The sequence below is a fragment of the Balaenoptera physalus genome (genome assembly GCF_965194825.1).
Source record: "Balaenoptera physalus genome assembly, chromosome: X".
Classification (NCBI taxonomy): domain Eukaryota; kingdom Metazoa; phylum Chordata; class Mammalia; order Artiodactyla; family Balaenopteridae; genus Balaenoptera; species Balaenoptera physalus.
This window is the reverse complement of record NC_138903.1, coordinates 11,312,290-11,329,590: the sequence shown is the minus strand read 5'-3', so window position 1 is coordinate 11,329,590 and position 17,301 is coordinate 11,312,290.

The window sequence follows — 17,301 nt, the reverse complement described above, 5'->3', positions numbered from 1 at the left end:
CATTAGGTCCAGTTGTTTATTTTTATTTCCATTTCTCTAGGAGGTGGGTCAAAAAGGATCTTGCTGTGATTTATGTCATAGAGTGTTCTGCCTATGTTTTCCTCTAAGAGTTTGATAATGTCTGGCCTTACATTTAGGTTTTTAATCCATTTGGAGTTTATTTTTGTGTATGGTGTTAGGGAGTGTTCTAATTTCATTCTTTTACATGTAGCTCTCTGGTTTGCCCAGCACCAATTACTAAAGAGGCTGTCTTTTCTCCATTGTATATTCTTGCCTCCTTTATCAAAAATAAGGTGACCATATGTGTGTGGGTTTACCTCTGGGCTTTCTATCCTGTTCCATTGATCCATATTTCTGTTTTTGTGCCAGTACCATATTGCCTTGATTACTGTAGCTTTGTAGTATAGTCTGAAGTCTGGGAGCCTGATTCCTCCAGCTCTGTTTTTCTTTCTCAAGATTGCTTTGGCTATTCGGGGTCTTTTGTGTTTCCATACAAATTGTGAAATTTTTTGTTCTAGTTCTGTGAAAAATGCCATTGGTAGTTTGATAGGGATTGCACTGAATATGTAGATTGCTCTGGGTAGTATAGTAATTTTCACAATGTTGATTCTTCCAATCCAAGAACATGATATATCTCTCCATCTGTTTGTATCATCTTTAATTTCTTTCATCAGTGTCTTATAGTTTTCTTCATAGAGGTCTTTTGTCTCCCTAGGTAGGTTTATTCCTAGGTATTTTATTCTTTTTGTTGCAGTGGTAAATGGGACTGTTTCCTTAATTCTCTTTCAGATTTTTCATCATTAGCGTATAGGAATGCAAGAGATTTCTGTGCATTAATTTTGTATCCTGCTACTTGACCAAATTCATTGATTAGCTCTAGTAGTTTTCTGGTGGCATTGGTAGGATTCTCTATGTATAGTATCATGTCATCTGCAAACAGTGACAGTTTTACTTTTTCGTTTCCAATTTGGATTCCTTTTATTTCTTTTTCTTCTCTGATTGCTGTGGCTAGGACTTCTGAAACTATGTTGAATAACAGTGGCGAGAATGGACATCTTTGTCTTGTTCCTGATCTTAGAGGAAATGCTTTCAGTTTTTCATCATTGAGAATGAAGTTTTCTGTGGGTTTGTCGTATATGGCCTTTATTATGTTGAGGTAGGTTCCCTCTATGCCCACTTTCTGGAGAGTTTTTACCATAAAAGCATCTCCTCTTGAGTAAACATCTGCAAAAATACCAATCAAAAGATGATGGCCCAACTAATAATAAGATTCAATTCTGCATTTTGCTGGTGTCTAGTTAAGAGATGATGTGAGTAAGGCCCACCATCACCTGTTCATTTGATATTATAAAGACTGGCGATAAATAATGAATTAGAAATACATATATTACCTGAACCCCCAGGAAAATTCCATCAAATTTATGAGGCCCATCAAATCTACCCGGAAACTTGTAAGAGTTCAACGTAACACCCTAGTTAGAGACACAATCCTGTCTTTGACGAGATAACTGCAAAAAGCCATGGTAAACAAAAAAGTGATGAACAAAATGATAACTGACCTGGATACCTACATATCCTTCTGTCACTACTAAGGAAAAACACACGTTATATTTAAACTCTAAAATCATAAGGGCTAATGCTTACTAGCATTGGTTGGGACAACATTTCTTACCTGAATACCTGTAAAAAAGGATGGCAACACAACAGTTAGGAACAATATCCACACTTACCTAGATATCTGACGATCAGATCGTCTGTTGTGTGCAAAAGGCCCACCTTATCACTTATCTGGATGCAAGCCATGTCCCTTTAATATCATTATGAGGTTCATCATGACCTCTCAACAGGAAACTGGAAAACACATTGTGACGAATGTGTCTACGGACCCACCTTTACTACCTGGACCCTAAAGATAACCCTGTCACCACCACTCCTGCAGGATTCATTAAATCTACCTGGAATCTTGCAGTAACTCCAAGGTGTAGGCCATTGCTAGACACAGCATTACCTCTTGGATGCTCACCTGCAAAAGAAAACCATGATTACTACTGTGACGCGCAGCTGTATGAGAATTACCTGGATATCTGCAAGTCTCTCAACAATTACACAAACATAAATTTTTTATAAAATATAAAACAGGAGGATAACACGGTTTCCAGAATTGGTGAAACACTATCAATTCTTACCTGAAAACCTAGCCCCCAAAATGCCAAGGCAAAACAGCAACAAATATCACTTACCTAAGCAGATGAAGACTGGACAGTCTCTGATGTGGTGAAAGTGCCTATCATCACTTACCTGGATAACAGAAATGTCTCTGAAAACAACCATTTTCAGGTTCACCACAGTCTCTTGACATGAACCTGAAAAAGACATTATGATATATGTGTAAAAGGACACAACTTGTTCTAACAGGACACCTGCAAAGAACAATCACTACTTTCATCATTATGAGAACATCAGCGCTAACTGAATACTGGCAGTAAGCCAAGTCAGGAATATTCTCAGGTAAGCTGACATTTCTGAAGGGAACACATGCAAAATTTCCATGGTCACTACTGTGGCTGGGGCCATCATGCTAATTACATGGGTACGTGAAATTACTCAACACTCACAGAGAAAGACAAAAAGTTTCTTTAAAATATAATAAATGAAAACTCCTGGTTTCTAGAACTGGTAAGGGATCCATCATTTCCTATCTGAATGCCTGCAAGGAAATCATGGCAACAAGCGTGAGGGACACCATCATCACTTATCTGGCTACCTGGAGATCAGAAAGCCTGTGCTGTGGTTGAGGCCCACATCATCACTTACCTGCATCCCAGCCATGTCCCCCCATCCACGACCAATGTTAGGTTCATTGTGATCTCTTGAAGGGAACCTGAAAGACATGTTTTGAAACATTTGTTACGGGCACAATTTTTTCTACCAGGACACCTGCAAATAATCTTGGTCACTTAATCATTAGGAGATATATCAACTTTACCTGGATACTTACAGTAATCCAAGGTCAACGCCAAGGTTGGAAAACTGTCATTTCTTGACTGGACACCTGTACAAATTCTATGGGTAGTACTGTGGTGGGGAAAATCATGATAAATACCTGTATACCTGCAACCCTTGAGCATTCTTAGTGTTAAACATAAATTTTCCCTAACATATCAAAAGTGAAAACTCATGGTCTCTAGATTTGGTAAAGACTACCTGCTCATTTCTTACCTGAACACCTGCAACAAAGTCAAGGTGACAAGCAGCACTGACACCCGTCATCACTTACCTACATACAGGAAGGCTGGACGGTTTAGGCCCACGCCATCACTTATCTCAACACCAGCGACGTCCCTCCATCAACTGCCATAGAGAGGCTCGCTGCCCGGTCTCTTGGCAAGCCCTGAAAAACACATTGTGAAAAATGTGCTTGGTTCAATGTCTCATTCTACCTGTGCACCTGCAAATTCCCTTTTCATCTGTATCATTTTGGGACCATTCAACATTACTTGGATACTTGGAGAACTCTGAGGTCAAACCCTAGGAACACACACCTTCCTCCCATGAACAGCTACTTGCAAATATCCCAAGGTTAATAACGCAGTTAGAACAATATGACAAGCTACCTGGATGCTTGCAATCTGTCTACCACTACAAGTGAGAAATACACGTTATCTCTGTACAAGAATACAGTAAAAATTATCACTTGCTAGTATTACTAGGGACAAATTAATTTAGCTTACACTTGCCAAAAAACAAGGTAAATATCAGATAATTACATAGATATCTGAAAATAAGCAGCCCTCTAATGAGTTCATGTCACATCTCATACCTATGTACCCCCAAAGACCTGAACAGAATACCTGCAAAAAAAAAAATAGGGGAGCACAAGTATTAGGGACACCATCATCACTTACTCATTTGTGTGAAAATCACATGATCTGGGCTGTGGTTTAGGCCCAAACCATCACTTACCTCAATACCTGCTATGTGCCTTGTTACCTGCTGTTGATAGGTTCACTGTGATGTCTTTACATGAAGCTGAAAAAATTGTGTAAATTGTGTTTGGTATACATCTTATTCCACTGGGACACCCGCAAATTCCTTGTTCAATTCTATCATTTCAAGACACATCGGCCTTACATGGATAACTGGATATCTGAGATTAAACGTTAATAAGAGATACCTTCCTCTCTTGAAGGGATGCCGGGAAAAATCCCAGGGTGAATAATAACCACTGATGGGCAGTATGGGAAACCACCTGGCCATCTACTGATCCATCTAGCACTCTGTGTATATAAAACCCATAACCCCTAAACAAGAATACAGTCAAATATCCTGCTTACTGGTATTGTTGGGGGGAATTTAATTTCTGAACTGCATACGTGCCAAAGCCATACTTAACATACAGTCTTGAAAGCATCATCATTCACACATATGAAAATAAGCTTTCTAATGAGCTAAAGTCACATAACCTAATACCTGCATATTAGGAAAGGACTTAACAGAACACTTGCAAAATGACAGGGTAACACTGTGTTAGGGAAATCATATTCATTTACCCAGATATCTGAAGATCAGATGGCCTGTTGCCTGCAACAGGCCCACACTATCACTTACTTGGATAAAAGCCATGTCCCTTTAATGATCATTAAGAAGTTCACCATGATCCCTAGACAGAAACCTGGAAAACACATTGTGACAAATGTGTCTATGAACACAAGTTTATTTACTACCTGGACCCTGAAGATAACCTTGTCATGACCATCACTGCAGGACTCAGCAAGTCTACTTGGAATCTTGCTATACTCCAAGGTCTAGGCCACTGTTACACAGACCATTACCTCCTGCATTTACACCTGCATGGAACCTTGGTTAGTACTGTGACTCGTAGCTCTATGAGGATTACAGGGATATCTGTCACTCAACAATCAGATGGTTAAATATCAATTTTTCTAAAATATAAAACTATAGGATAACATGGTTGCTAGATTTGTAAGGTGTCTACAATTTCTTACCTGACTACCTGCAAAAAAAGTCATGATAACAAGAAGTGTGAAGACACACCAGCATTACCTAGATATGTGAATGTTGATCGTCTGTGTTGTGGTTTATACTCACATCATCACTTACCTCCACACCAACACGCTGCAACGTTCACTACCACTGATGCGCTCACTGTGATGTGTTATCCTGAATCTGCAAAACAAATTGCAGTAAATGTATTTGGTACACATGTCATTCTACTGCTACATCCTCAGATTCCCTTGGTCACTTCTGGTATGATTTTGGTACCCATCAACACTACGTGGACACCTGCCTGCAGACACTGGGGTCAAACCCTAGGAAGAGATGCCTTCTCCTCAGAAGGGCTCCCTGCAATAATCCCTGAGCTAGTAATGCTGTGATGCCAACATGATAAATTACAAGAACCCCTGCACATGCATCTTTCATTAGTAGTTAAGTACATGTTACCTCTAAAGAAAAACATAAAAATATTATTAGTATTATTAGGGACATATTAACTTCGTAACAACATATATGACAAAAACTAGGTAAATATAAGAGTCTCAAAAATATTAATTTTGTAAATACTGATATTGGGAATGTCTCTGAGTTACTGTCACGTCATCTCATACCTGTTCACCATCAAAGACCTTGACAGGATCCCTGCAGAAAACCATGGTAACACTGTGTGAAGAGACAGCATGCTCCCCTACCTAGGTGTCTGAGGTCAAATGACCTGTACTGGGGTAAAACCCACTTTATCACATACCTGTCAACTAGCAAGGTCCCATTCATGAGCACTGTTACGTCCACTGTGGTATCAGAACTGCTGGAACATGTAAAATCATACACGTCAAGTGTGTTTAAGGACCGAAGGAAAACACTTGTTTGACACAAAAAAGAAAAAACCCAAAGAAAACAACAACCACAACAAACTCAAACAAATAAATGCAAGAAAAAACAGCACCAGCAAATAATCTTAGTCACTTACATCATTCAGGGAACCATCAACCTCATCTGAACCTTTCAGAACCTCAATGTCAACATCAGTGCTAGAGACATATTTCTCTGAGCACCTGTAGGAATCTCATGGTCAATACTGTGAATCCAAACTAGGATAACTTAGCTGCCACCTGCATACGCCTCTGTCACAACTAAGGTTAAGCACACATTATATGTACACTCTAAAAAAAAAATGGCTAATGCTACTATCACTGATTGGGAAACATAATTTCTTAATTGCATACCTGCATAAAAACCCAGGAAGAGAAAAACTAGGAACACCATCCACACTTCCCCACATATCTGAAGATCAGATGGTTTGAAGGGGGCTAAAGGTCCACGTCGTCACTTACCTCAATACAATCAAGGCTTGTTATTGATCATTATGATCTTTACCAGGATGTCTTTGCAGGAACCTGAAAATCACATTGTAAAATATGTCTATAGACACGCCTTTTCTACTAGGACCCTGCAGATAACCTCGTTCACTGCCTTCCCTGCAGGACCTGTCATCAGCTCTCCCTGGGTTCATGCAGTCCTCCAAGGTCTATGCCACTGTTAGAAACACCATCCTCTTTTCCCTGCTCACCTGCAGAAACGCCACGGTCACTACTGTGCCACACACTCAGTCATCATTGCATTCATACCCGGGAATCGCTCAACACTCACAGGGTTCAAAATAAATTCTCAAAAATATAAAACAGTAGGATAACATGACTGCTAGGATTGATAAAACACTATCATTTCTTACCTGAAGACCTGAAATGAATCACATGGGAAAACAAGTTTAGCCGATCAACACCGCTTACCTAGACATGTGAATGCAGGATGCGCTGATGTGGCGAAGGTGCACAGCGTCACTTACCTGGACACCAGAAAGGACCCCCTATAACAACCATTCATTTCATCTTGATCTCTTGACGGGAACCTGAAGAACACATGCTACAGGTTCAAAAGGACAGAACTCGTAGCAGGACACCTTCAAACGACCTTAGACATTTCCTTCACCATGAGAATATCAACTCTACCTGAATACTTGTAGTACACCAAGGTCGAGGGCATTGTCAAGTATGACAGCATTTCATTATGGGACACCTGCAAAGTTTCATGGTTACTATCGTGGTTAGGAACATCATGACAATCACCCAAATATGGCAAGTGTTCATCATTCACATGGGTCATTAAAAATTTTCTCTAAAATAAGATAAATGAAAACTCATAGTTTCTAGAATTGGTAAGAAGAGTCATTTCCTACCTGAATACCTGCAAAGAAAAAAGGTAACAACAATTGTCAGGGAAACTATTATAACTTACCCAGCTATGTGAATATCAAATGACCTGTGCTCTGGTTTACTCCATATCTGGTTTAGTCCATATCATCACCTACCTGTATACAAGCAATGTCCACCATTAATGAGCATTATTAGTTTAACCATGATCTCTTGGCACAAACCTAGAAAGATAATATGAAATGTCTGTTAAAGGACACAACTTTTTCTATCAGGACACCCACAAATAATGGTGGTCACTTCATCATTAGGAGACACATCAATCTACCTGCATTCTTGCAGCAATCCAAGGTCAACACCAACATCAGATAAAATGTCCTTTTTTGACTGGACACCTGTACAAATCCTATGACTACTTCTGTGATGGGGAACACCATGACAAATACCTGTATTCACATAATACCTCAGCGTTCACACGGGTAAAAATGAACATTTCCAGAAACAGAACAAATGAAAACTCATGGTATCTAGAAGCGGTAAAGACTATCATTTCCTACCTCAATACCTTCAAAAATCATGGTAACAAGACAGAGAAGGACACATCATTACTTAGGTATACGAAGGTTAGATGGAATGTGCTGTGGTGTAGCCCCACACCAGCACTTATCTCCATACCAGCAATGACCCACAATAACTACCATTAATAGGCTCACCAGGATGTCTTGACATGAATCTGAAAAACACAGTGTGGAATATGTTTGGGGCACATAAATCATCGTACCTCTAAAGCTGTAAATTTCCTTGGTCGCTTGTAACATTTTGGTACCCATCCACACTACCTGGCTAGTTGCAGGAGTTCAAGGTCAATTCCTGAGAAGAAACACCATCTTCTCTTGAAGGGATACCTGAAAAAATTCCCAAGGTCAATAACTCGATTGTGGCAATATGATAAATTACCTGGATCACCTGCACATCTATTCATCACTACAAGTATTAAATACATGTCATCTCTAAACAAGAATACAAAAAAATCTCATTTGTACTAATAAAATTAGGGTCAAATTGATTTCTTAACTACACACATGCCAAAAACAAGGTAAATATAAGAATCTCAAAAACTGATTACATAGATATCTAAAAATCAGAATGTCTTTAATGAGTTAACGTCACAACATCTCATACTTGTATACTAGTAAAGACCTTGACAGGATACTGCAAGCAAACATGGTAACACGAATGTTTAGGACACCATACTTACTTACCTTCATATTGAAGATCAGATGGTCTTCATTGTGGTAGGATCCACTTTATCACTTACCTCGTTGAAAGCAAGGTTCTATTAGCAACCACTGTTAGGTTCACAGTGTTCTCATGACAGGAACCTGAAAAACACATTCAACAAATGTGTTTAAAGATACCATTTGTGGGACTTCCCGGGTGGTGCAGTGGTTAAGAATCAACCTGCCAATGCAGGGGGACACGGGTTCAAGCCCTGGTCCGGGAATATCTCACATGCCGCAGAGCAATGAAGCCCGTGCACCACAACTACTAAGCCTGGGCTCTAGAGCCTGCAAGCCACAACTACTGAAGCCCACGTGCCTAGGGCCCGTGCCCCGCAACAAGAGAAGCCACCGCAATGAGAAGCCTGAGCAACACAACGAACAGTGGCCCCCGCTCGCCGCAACTAGAGAAAGCACGCATGCAGCAACGAAGACCCAACGCAGCCAAAATTAAATAACTGAATTAATTTAAAAATAAAAAGGATACAATTTGTTCTACCAGGACACCTGCACCTAACCTGGTTTACCTCCATTATTATGGAACACATCAACTCAACCTGGGTACGTGCGTTAATTCAGGTCAACACCAATGTCAGAGGAGACCTTCACTTCTTAACTGGACACCTGAAAAAAACCGATAATTACTACTGTGGTGGCAACTCCATGACACTTACAAGATATGATCAACCTACAACACTCACAGGGTTAAACATCAGTAACCTCTAAAACGTAAAAAATGTAAACCCATGGTTACTACAATTAGTAAGAACTTTCAGCATTTCTTACCTGAATACTTGCAAAAATCACGCTAACAAGAAGTGTTAGTAACGCCATCATCACTTACCTACGTACATGAAAAACAGATGGTCTGATCTTCATGTACGTAGGTACACGAAAACTGAAAGCTAATGATTTCAAGCATTGGTAAGGAATCTGTCCTTACCTGAATACCTGCAAAGGAGTCATGGTCACAAGTGTCAAGCTCACAGTCATCACTTACCTACGTACGCGCAGGTCAGATGGGCTGTGCTGTGGGTGAGGCCCACGTCGTCACATACCTGCACCCCAACAGGGTCCCCCGTTAACACCAACGCTAGGTTCAGAGTGATGTCTGGACAGGAACCTGGAAAAGACATGAGATATGGCCTTCCTACCAGGACACCTTGGTTATGTTACCATTCTAAGACAAATCAACTCTACCTGGTACTTGCAGTACTCCAAGGTCAACACCAAGGTTGGAAGGCCATAGTTTCTTGACTGGACACCTGTAAAAACCCTATGGGAAGTAATGTGGTGGGAAAACCATAATAAATATCTGCAAATGTGCAATCCCTCAACACTTAAAGAGTGTTAAACTTTTTCGAAAATATAAAAAGTGAAAACTATTGTTTTCTAGATTGGCAAGGACACTATTATTTCTCACCCTGATCCCTGAAAAAAAAGCCATGGTAACAGGAAGTGTTAGGACACATCCTTACTTACTCAGATATCTGGAGATCAGACGGCCTGTGCTGTGCTTTACGCTCACATCATCACTTACCTGGACACCAGCAAGGTCCCATCTGCAAATCCATCTATCACTACCGTGTTAAATACATATTATCTCTAAAGAGGACTACTAAACATCTCATTCCTACTAGTATTATTAGGGACACATTAAATTCCTAACTGATCACATGCCAAAAACAAAGTCAATATAAGACACTGAAATCATGAATTATGTAGATATCTGAATATAAGAACACCTTTAATCAGTTAATATCACATGATCTCATACTGGCATAACAAGCAAAGATCTTAACATGATACCTGCAAAAAAAAAAAAAAAAAAAAAAGAAAGAAAAGACATTAACACAAATCACAAATGTTAGGGACAGCATCCTCACTTACCCAGATATTGAAGTTCAGACGGTCTGCACTGTGGTAAGACCCACTTTAACACTTACCTGGTTAAGTGTTACGCTACTAACCATTAGGTTCACCCTGTTCTCCTAACAGGAACCTGAAGAAATACATGCAAAAAATGTGTTCAAGACACAACTTGTTCTACCAGGATGCCTGCACCTAACCTTCTTCACCTCCATTATTAAGGAACACATCAACTCTACCTGCATCCTTGCATCCATTCAAGGTCAACACTGTTGTCAGGAGAGACCAGTGGTTCCTGCCTGAATACCTGCAAAAATCTTATGGATACGACAGCGGTGAGACGTCACAACAACTACCTGGATATGAAGGACTCCTCAATACTTACAGGATTAAACAAATTTTAACTAAAATACAAAAAGTGTAAACTCATGTGTACTGGAATTAGTAAGGATTCTTAGCAGTTCTTACCTGAATACCTGCAACAAAATCACGCTAACGAGAAGTGTTAGGAATGCCATCATCACTTACCTATGTACATGAAGAACAGATGGTCCGTGATGTGGTTTAGGCCCACATCATCACTCACCTAGATACCAGCAGTGTCCCATGTTATCTACCACTGGTAGCTCACCATCATGTCCTGACATGTGCCTGAAAACACATTTAGAGAATGTGCGTGATATGCATGTTATTCTAGAGTACACGTTCAGATTGCCTCAGTCAACTGTATCATTTTGTATCCCATCAACGTTACCTGCATACTTGCAGAACTGCAAGGTCCAACCCTAGAAAGAGACTCCTTCCTCTTCTGAAGGGATACCTGCAAAAATCCCACAGTCAATAAAGCAGTGGTGGACTACATGATAGATCACCTGGATACATATATGTTGCTGGATCATTAAAAGTGTTAAATACACGGTATTTCCAAATAAATACTAAAATCTTATTCTTAGTAATATTATTGGCGACATGTTAATTTCTGAACTGCATACATGCCAAAAACAGGGTAAATTTAAGAGACTTGAAACATTAATTATGTAGAGATCTGAATATAAGAAAGTCTCTAATAAGTTAATGCCACATCATCTCATATCTGTATACTAGCAAAGACCTTAACAGGATACCTGCAAAAAAAAACCAAAAACCAAACAAAATTATGGTATCACAAGTGTTAGGACACCAACAACACTCATCTGGATATTGAAAATTAGACAGTCTACATTGTGGTTAGACCCACTTTTCAGTTACTTGGTTATAAGCAAGCTTCCACTAACAAGCATTCTTAGGTTCACTGTGTTCTCTTCACAGGAACTTGAAAAAACACATGGAAAAAATGTGTTTAAAGACCCAAGCTGTTCTACCAGTACACCTGCACATCACCCTGTTCACTTCTATTGTTACCTAACACATCAACTCTACCTGGATACTAGCATTAAATCAAGGTTAATACCACTGTCATGAGAGACCATCATTTCTTGACTGGACACCTGCAAAACTCCTATCCTTACCACTGTGGTGAGAAACTCCAATTACCAGCACAATCAATCCCTGAACACTCACACTGGTAAACATAACTTTTCTCTAAAATATGAAAGTATGAACACATGGTTACTAGAATTGGTAAGAACTCTCTCCTTTCTTACCTGAATACCTGCAAAGAAATCATTCTAACAAGAAGTGTGAGAGACACTTCCTATCACTTACCTAAATGTATGTAGATCACATGATCTATGCTGTTGTTTAGGCCCAAATCATCACTTACCTCCATACCTGCTCTGTGCCTTGTTAACTACCATTGAAAAACCTGACAAACGTGTTGTGGGAAATGTTCAGTACGTGTCCTGTTCTACCTGTACACCGACAACATTCCCTTGGTCAGTTGTATCATTTTGTAACTCATCAGTGTTAGCTGGGTAACTGCAGAACTCCAAGGTTCAACCCTAGTAAGAGGTACCTTCCTTTTTTGAAGGGATACCTGTAGAAATTCTATGGTCAATATCGTTGTGATGGACAATGTGATAAGTTACCTGGATACTTGCCTATCTATTATCACGAGTATAAAAAACACATTATTTCTAAACAAAAATACAGTTAATGCTTCTGCTTACTAGTGATGTTCAGGAAGAATTAATTTCTTAACTGTATACATGCCAAAAGCAAGGTCATTATAAGAATCATGGGAACATCATTAATTAATTACCTAGATGTGTGGAAACAACTAAAGTCTCTAATGAGTTAATATCCCATAATATCATACCTCCTTACTAGCAAAGACCTTAATGAGATACCTGCAATCAACATGATAACACAAGTGTTAGGGACATCGTCCTCACTTACTAGATATTGAAGATCAGACAGTCTGCATTGTAGTAAGACCCACTTTATCACTCACCTGGTTACTAGCAATGTCCTGGTAACGACCACTGTTAGAGTCACCATGATTCCTTGACTGGAATTGCAAAAAAATACACATGACAAATACATTTAAGGAAACAACTTGCTCTACAATGACACCTGCAAATAATCTTGGTCACTTTCATCAATGAGGGAACCATCAACCTGGCAGTACTTCAAGGCCAATAATGTTCTTAGAGACACCATCACCTCTTTACAGGGCACATGTAAAAATCTCCCGATCAGTACTGTGGTATGGAACAGTAGGGTCCCTTACCTGCGTACACCTCTATCACTACCTAGGTTCAACATACATTATATTTAAATTCTCATCCTGTAAGGTCTAATGCTTACTAGATTTGGTTGAGACAGTGTCACTTCTTACCTGAATATCTTAAAAAAAAACCATGGTGTACGAATGTTAGACACACCATCCTCACTTACCAAGAAACCTGAAGATCAGATATTTGAAGGGGGCTTAAAGCCACATCATCACTTACCTGGATATAAGCAAAGTCTCTGTTAACAATCACTTATGAAGTCACCATGGTCTCTTGATTGGACCCTGAAAAATATATTGTGACAAATGTGTCCATGGAGACACATTTTCACCTGGATACCTTAAATGACCTTCCTCATCCATCACCGTAGGACCTATCGATCTACCTGATATTTGCAGTACTCCAAGTTCTACACCACTCTTAGAGACACCATCAACTCTTCACTGCACACCTGCAAATATCCCATGGTTACTACTGTGACATCATCCTCATTTACCTAAATCTGAGGATCACATGATCTGTAAGGTGCCTAAGGCTCATATCATCACTTACTGGGATACATGCAAAGTCTCTTGATGACGATGATGAGGTTCACTATGATCTCTTGACTGGAACCTGAAAAACACATTGTGACAAATGTTTTATCTATGGACACACATTTCCCACATGAATTCCTGCAAATAACCTTCTTCACTTCCACCACTGCAGGACCCATCAACTAGATTTTTGCAGTATTCAAGGTCTAGCCATATTTAGAGACACCATCATCTCTTGACTGAACATCTACAAAACCCCATGGTTACTATGACGATGCAGAATTCCAGGACAGTTACCTGAGTAAATGCAGATTACTCAATACTCGCAGGGTTAAACATACATTTTCTGTAAAATATAAAACAGCAGGATAACAACGGTCGCTAGAACTGGCAAAACATTATCATTTCTTACCTGACTACCTGCTAAGAACTCACACGTAAAACACATTTAAGTGATCCAACATCATTTACCCGGATATATGAAGATCAGATGGTCTCTGATATGAAGATCATCACTTACCTAGATATCAGAAATGTCCCCCTGTTAATGACCACTGTTTAATTTATCATGGTATCTTGATAGGAACCTGACAACCACCTTGTGAAATATATGTTAAAGGACATAACTTTTTTGTTTTGTTTTTTTTTTTGTTTTGTTTTGTTTTTTTTTTTTTTTTGGTCATAACTTTTTTTTTACCAGAACATATGCAAATAACCATGGTGACTCCATCATTATAGAGTATATCAAGTCTATCTGGATACTTGGATTAATTCAAGGTCAATACCATTATCAGATAACATCATAATTTCTTACAAAACCCCTATAAAAATCCCATGATTACTACTTGGGGGTGGGGGTGGGGAAGACCATGATAATTACCTGGATACGTACAATCCCTCAGCGCTCACAGAGTTAAACATAATTTTTCTCTAAAATGTAAGATGTGGAAACCAATGGTTATAAGAATTGGTTAGGAATCTATCATTTATTACTTGAATACTTGTAAAAATCATGGTAACAAGAAGTGTTAGGGATATATCACCTCTTACCTATATATACGAAGACCAGATGGTCTGTGCTGTGGTTTAGAATTGGTGAGGACTATATTATTCTAAACGGAATAGCTGTACCAAATACACGGTCAGAAAGTGTTAGGGACACCATCACCACTTACCTATATTTCTGAAGGTCAGATGGCCTGTGCTCTGGTTTAGGCCCACATCATCACTTACCTGGACATTAGCAGCATCCCCATTAATGAGCACTGTTAGGTTTACCATTATGTCTTGACAGGAGCCTGAAAAACATATTATGAAATACGTGTCAAAGGACACAATTTATTCTACCAGGGTACCTGCAGATAACCTTGTTTACTTCTATTATTATGGGACACATCAACTCTACCTGCATATTAGCAGCATTCCAAGGTCAACATCATTTTGGGGGTAAGACCATCATTTCTTAACTGTATACCTGCAAAAATCCCATGGTTACTACTGTAGGAAGGAACACCATAATTACCTGTACACTTGTAATCTCTGGACACTTGGAAGGTAAAACAAATTTTCTCTCAAAATGTAAAATGTAAACACTCATGGGCTCTAGAATTGGTAAGGACTCTATCATTTCTTATTTAAATAGCTATAATAAAAACATGTTAAGTGTTAGGGACACTATTGTCACTTACTCAGATATCTGAAAATCAGATGGTCTGTGCTGCGGTTTAAGCCCACATCATCACTTACCTGGACACCAGCACAATCCCTGCCAATGACCATGGTAAAGTTCATCATGCTTTCCTGACTGAAACCTGACAAACATATTGTTACAAATGTTTCTACTTATACATCTTTTTTCTCCTGGATACTTGTTGTATTCCATTGTTTGCACCTTTGTTAGTAACAATATCCTTTGTTGACTGGACACTTGTAAAAATCCTGGTAAACAGTAAGGGCTAATTCTTAGTAGTATTTATGAGAGCACTAACATTTCTTACCTGATATCTGCAAAAACAAAGCAAAACGTGGTGACACAGATGTTCGGGACACCATCATCATTTACCTAGACTTCTGAAGGTCAGAAGGGCTATAGCGTGGTAAGACTCACAAAGTCACTTACTGCATCCAGCAGAGTCTCATTAACCACCATTGTTAGGGTCACTGTGATCCCCTGACTGGAACCTAAAAAAACCACACTGTGACAGATGTATTTAAGGACATAACTTTTCCTAGCAGGACACTGGCAAAGAACTTTTGTCACTTCCAACTTTATGGGCACATCAATGCTACCTGAACACTGGCAGAACTTCAAGGTTAACACTGTTGTTACAGGTACCATCATCTCTTGACCTTGTACCTGTAAAAATCTCATGGTCAGCACTGTGGTGGAGAACGTTATGCTCACTTACCTGGATACTTTCAAATCTCTCATTCATTCCTAAGGTTAAACACACATTATCTCTAAACTAGAAAACCGGCTAAACTAGATCTCACAGTTATCAGTGTTTGTAAGCCCCGTATCATTCTTTTACCTGAATATTTGCAAAAAACATGGTACTAACACGTGTTGGGGACACCATCATCACTTACCTAGATTTCTGAAAATCAGATGGTCTATATAATGTTTAATGTCCACATCATCACTTGCCTGGATTCCATGATCTTCACCATTATCTCATGACTTGGAGCCTACAAAAACAGATGATGGCAACTATGATTAGGGATACGTCTCCTACATGGACCTCAAAAAATCCTATGATCACTACTATCATTAGGGGAATCATGAACTCTACCTGGATCCTCTAGTTCTAAGGTCAACATTGTAGTTACAGACACCATCATCTCTTGACTGGGACCTGAAAAAAACACATGGTGGCAACCCTGGTTAGGAAACCATGTTCTTCCACCTGGGCCTCTGCTAATTCCATCTGTCGATTCCATTACGGCAACCACCAACTCTACCTGGATATCTAGAGAATTCTAAGGTCAACACTGTAGTTTTGGACACCATCTGCTATTCACTGGATACCTCAAAAATCCCATGGTCACTACTACAGTGAGGGCTCTGTGATATATTATCTGGATACTTGCAAGTATCTTTGTCACTACTAAGTTTTAAGACAAAATCAACCCTGAACTAGAAAACAGTAAAATCTGATGGTTGCTATTTTTGTTAGGGACATTAAAGTTTCTTACCTGGATACCTACAAAAACACATGGTTATGATAAGAGTTTGGGACAGCATCATTACTCTTCTAGATATCTGAAAATCATATGTTCTCTAATGTGTTTAAGGCCCACATCATCTTTTACCTGGATATTAGCAAAGTCTCACATTTACTCCCATTATTAGGTTCACCATCATCTACTGATTGGAACCTGAAAAATTCCATGGTCTGTACTGTGGTGAGTGACACCATGATAACTTATCTGGACAGTTACAAAATACTGTGAAGTCCACTTGGTTAAAGCCCACATTCTTTCCTTGTTGTCTATTAAATCGCATGGTTACTACTGTGGTAAATTTCAACTTCATTTCTTTACTGGAACCTGCAAAAAATCATGGTGACAATCTTAGAGATATATCATCTCTTACCAGGACACCTGAAAATCCCATGGTCATTGCCATGATTTAAGTCACCATCATTACTTAATGGATACTGAAGGGTAGCAGAGTATATGCAACCACAAAATAGGCCTCCTTGGCATAAGGATT